Below are 4,500 nucleotides of genomic sequence, written 5' to 3' on the forward strand. Positions count from 1 at the left end.
TCTGTTATTACCTGTTGGGAAGCCACTTTACCCTCGTGACCAATCATGTGCCCCTCCAGTGGATGCAATGGAACAGGGAGAAAAATGCATGGGTGACCAGGTGGTTCTTGTCCCTCCAGCTCTTCCGATTCACTATACAACACAGGGCTGGAAGTCGCCATGGAAATGCAGATAGCCTGTCCCGGGTTCACTGCATGACATCCCAAATTGCCCAACCCAGTGGGATTGAGCAGGTGGGGAGGATGTGTGAGAGGGCCAGACTTGATGGCTATAGGAGAGTATTGGAAGGTATATATATCAGCCCCAAAATCAACAAATCCTTGTTCCTTGGGTGATTCAGCCAGGGTTACTCCAGGTCAATTAGGCCACCTGAGGTCAATGAAGGAGCTTGCCCCAGTAGTTAAAAGCCTCCCTGTCAGGCAGATAGGGGCAGCTGAAAGAGAGTTGAGAGAAGGAGCAGAGCAGAGCTGCTACAGAGCTTAGAACTATTGCTGTTGCTGCGACAACACCAAAGGTACGGGAGTTACGGAGAAGTCCATCCAGGCAGGGCCGAGGGGTCGTAGGTAGAGAGGCCTGAAAGAGGCCCAGACGCTCAGACAACTGAGCAAAGGAATTGAGGTGTGGTGACCTCACCCAAACAGGGGAGGATCACAAGGACAGAGAAACCCAAGATGAGAAAGACGGAATAACCCTCGCCCGAGTTCCAGGAAGCGAACCGCGAGCAGTGGGGCCAAAGACAGGCGACCCAGGGAAGGTAGTAGCTCTCATGGACTAAGTGGTTTGAGGCTAATCCTTGCAGGGTCCCTGGGTCAAGGCTCAGGGTAGAGGGCGGGACCGGGCCCCCTGCTCCCACGCAGCTATACCACCAGCATAGCTAAAGAGAGCGCAGGACCCGCGGAAGGGCAGAATAGGACTCCCTCGCCACACTATCTATTCTGACTTTATAAAACATGGTTCCCATTTTAGAAATTGTCTTCTCTTATTAAGTTCTGTAACAAGATGATGCTTAGATAAACAAAGCAGCATACACAGTGAAACCACGCATTAGCAGTTTTAACCTAGCTCGTGTGTTTTACATTATTCACTAGACCGGCGTGCTGCACAGGTGAAAGTTTGAATTTGAGGATCACTGAAGGCTATATTTTTTCGGTATTTCACAGTTACAGAAACATCTGTGCATCAGCACTTCAATCTAATCAACTGTGAAACATTCACAATGTTCAACAGACCTAAAAATTTCTCATTTCTTACCTATGCTGTATTGGTCTAATGGCTTCATGTTGGGCTGTAATATGAAGTATCTCTGAAAAATGGTCCAAGACCTCTTAGTTTAGCCTCTCCCTCTTTATGTTGCCTGCAAAGTACACCTGTTAGTTTTTAATCACTGAATATATCCTTGGTTCTGACTTTATATTTAGCACATCTAAAGTGGCTTTAAACAAACGTGATTAAAATAACATGCAGAAAAACATGGAAAGACAACAAGAAAAGCTTGAAGCATTAACATGATGTGAGATGGTAGATAAAATGCTAACTTTGAGCACAGTCTCCTACATGTTTCCCTTCCAAAAAGCAATTGCTACTTACCACAAAGAACATAATAATAACTGATTCTTGTGATGGCAGTTTACTTATTCAAATTAATCAAAATGTGTATTTCAGAATCTCTGGTTTGTTTTAGCTGTTTTAACGGAAAATTGAATCAGAGGACACAGTTACACCTCAGGACTCTAGCAAACCCCAATGATAAAAAACAGTGTAGTTTCATTAGACCCATAGATGGGTCCTGCGCCATGTATGCAAATATGCAGGAGACTGAGCTGGATAGGGAAGGAGTGAGTATAGCCATCTGGAGAGGAGTCAGGTCAGACTTTTCCCAAAGTGCCTGGGCAAGAGCCTCTCATTGTTTTCTTGGTCTACCTTTCTGTGACTCTGGTTACTTTCTAGTCTCACACCTTGCCTCAAGCTGAAGGGAAAAAATGAACTGGCATCTCTCTCAGGTAGCAGCCAGGAGGTGGTTCCATATTGGAGGCTGCCAGTGGAGGAGCTAGCTTTGGGAGCAGAAAGTATATCGGCCCTGTTTAAGTTCCTGAAAGAGTTGTGTGCAGGGCCATTAGCATAAGAGGGTTCCTTTAGCAGTTAGGAAAGCGAGGTTGAGGAAGAGCTGATAGGGAAGTGGAATTAGGGATAGTGAGGAGAGAAGAGGTGGAAGAAAGAGATGGGAACTGAATTTTCTTTAATTAATTTTTTTTCCCTGTAACAAGGAATTGGAGTTCTTTTATCAGCTCTAATACATATGCTATATTGCTGATATATGCTCAGTTTTCAGGTTGAGCCTTACCTGAGGAAGAAGGATGCCCTTCCCTATCACTCCCAGAAAGGGACATTTGCTATCATGCGAAAAATAATTCTAAATGTGAGAGGGCACTCAGCAAATGTAGGGTTTGGTTTTTTTTCAAACTGTACAAGTCTATCAACCTTTCCTCCTCCTACTCCTGCCCAAAGGTTTTGCACTGAGTTTTGGGTTTCAGGAAATTAAAAATGAAACTTAGTAAAAAACCAGGATCTTGTCAAAATTGTACAAATCTCAAAAACCTAAAAGTGGTGGAGACCTATAATATAATTAGTCCTTCTATTTCAATGCACAATTACAGGATATCAGTGGTAACTCCACAGTCACCTAATATCTGGTTAAATTTGGGCCTTAAAAAAACTTTCAAACGTAATTTCTGAATTTGGGACACAAGCTAAAGTCAGATAATTTAAGGTTTTTCTTTCTACGACTTATCTAAACAGCTTTTTCTTTACTATCTGGAGACATCTGTCCTTCTTCTGACAAAGGACCTTCCCACCCTTGCGATTTCCCAGGAAATAAGGTTTTTATTTTCCTTTTAAATGGATAGTGCAGTTCAGCAGAACTACTATACTACTGTCACAGCTTACATATCCTACAAGAAATTTAAACGGCAGAAGCACTTTGAAACAGTGACAGTGCTAAAGTACAATTTCTTTTTAAACAAAATACACTTTCTTTGGGGTTAGGAAGGGGAGAACACAAAGGCAAGGAAGAGAAAAGGGGAGAATACTATGAGCAAAAGATATAAAGGAAAGAGAAAAACATTCTGCCAGGTAAGGAAACACTCCAGAGAGCAAGAGGGAAAATAAACAAAGAATTTTTCTATTTCCTTTGAGCACTGCCTAAGGGGTGTGCTTTGACGCAGAAGTGGTGTGTAGATAACTAAAAGTTCCTTTTCCTCATAGGCACTATAAACACAGAGAGTGATCATCTGTATTCCAAGGTATGTTAACCTTAATTCAGCAATTCTGTTTTCTTAAGAACTTGCCTAAATGACATAAAAGAATGGTTACATACTGTGGCAGCTGAGTTCTTTGAGAGTGTTACCTATGTATATTTGTGCTTCTGGGATTCATTTTCCACGGTCCTTACACCACCAACTTTTGCAGATCTTCTGGAAAGAGGTGCCCATTGGGACCACAAGTAATTTCTCATGGTACCAAATATACAGAACTGAGGTTACAAAAAGGATTGTGTCTCCCCCCTTGCCTCAATTCACTTCTCCTAAATTCAAGAGTTCTATGACAGCAGCACTGTGAGGAAGGGGAAAAGGTGTTCGAGCAGTATAAATAAGCAAATGCAGCTCTTGAACAACACAGTTACTGTAGTAAGTAATTTATTTTCCCTTTGAGGTGTCCTCTGGCTAAGATCACTTGTGGAAGTCTAGCTAGCAGTACAACTCTCAGGATCATAGGATGAGGAGTATTAATTAAACGAGAATTAAACTGTTCCAAAGTGAACATCAAAACTACATGCCAAGAGGAGAGAGTAGAACTGAATAAATATATGACTACCGTGTCAGGCAGTAGCCCTGTAGATTTCCATGATGGAAACTTCTTCTGCTGGGATCATGCCCAGACCTTCAGCACTAAAATCTTCTCAGTGTTTCTATTTTCTTCCTGTCTTTGTGTTTTAGGGAAGCATCAATGCATTCTCCAAGTGAAGGTACTGTACTTGGATTAGGATACAAGAGAGTCCTACTTAGATGATCTGGTGCTGTGGGACTAGCTTTTTGCTCCCTAGGAAAATACCAGCATCTGCACTGGACATGTCCCAATGGAACAAAGAACATTAGTACTGAAGGAGTCTTCAGCATTGATACAACATTAGGTGACAGATTATTACTGTATTTCTTTTGTATCTGAGAAGCTTCGGTAACCGATAAAGACCTATACTGATGGGTTCCTTATTGGCTCCTCTACTGATAAATTTCCAGCATGAGAAGGCTCACTTCTTGTTTTCAGTTCCCATTAAAGTCATATAAATACAGCTATGGATCCCAATCTATCTGGCATTAATCTCTTAGTGCTGGCTTTGTCCTCAGTTTGCCTGGCTCTGAAACCAACAACTTTGACCTGACGGTTGCTCTAGGGATCAAGCTTTTAAGGGATTTAAAAAAAAAATAAAATTACATAAAATTAACA

The 4,500-nt window shown here is 42.0% G+C and overlaps 1 long non-coding RNA gene across 1 annotated transcript; it reads left to right on the plus strand.

Moving 5' to 3' along the window:
* The first annotated feature begins 438 nt into the window (after nt 1-438).
* Nucleotides 439-4,228, plus strand: LOC137163735 (uncharacterized). Its single transcript, XR_010922823.1, has 3 exons — nt 439-514; nt 3,262-3,299; nt 3,993-4,228. It is a non-coding gene; the product is annotated as an uncharacterized lncRNA (long non-coding RNA).
* Nucleotides 4,229-4,500: the final 272 nt, after the last annotated feature.

This window comes from Emydura macquarii, unplaced genomic scaffold, assembly GCF_026122565.2.
Source record: "Emydura macquarii macquarii isolate MOO-44397 ecotype Brisbane River unplaced genomic scaffold, CSIRO-AGI_Emac_v2 contig_2636, whole genome shotgun sequence".
Taxonomy (NCBI): Eukaryota; Metazoa; Chordata; order Testudines; family Chelidae; genus Emydura; species Emydura macquarii.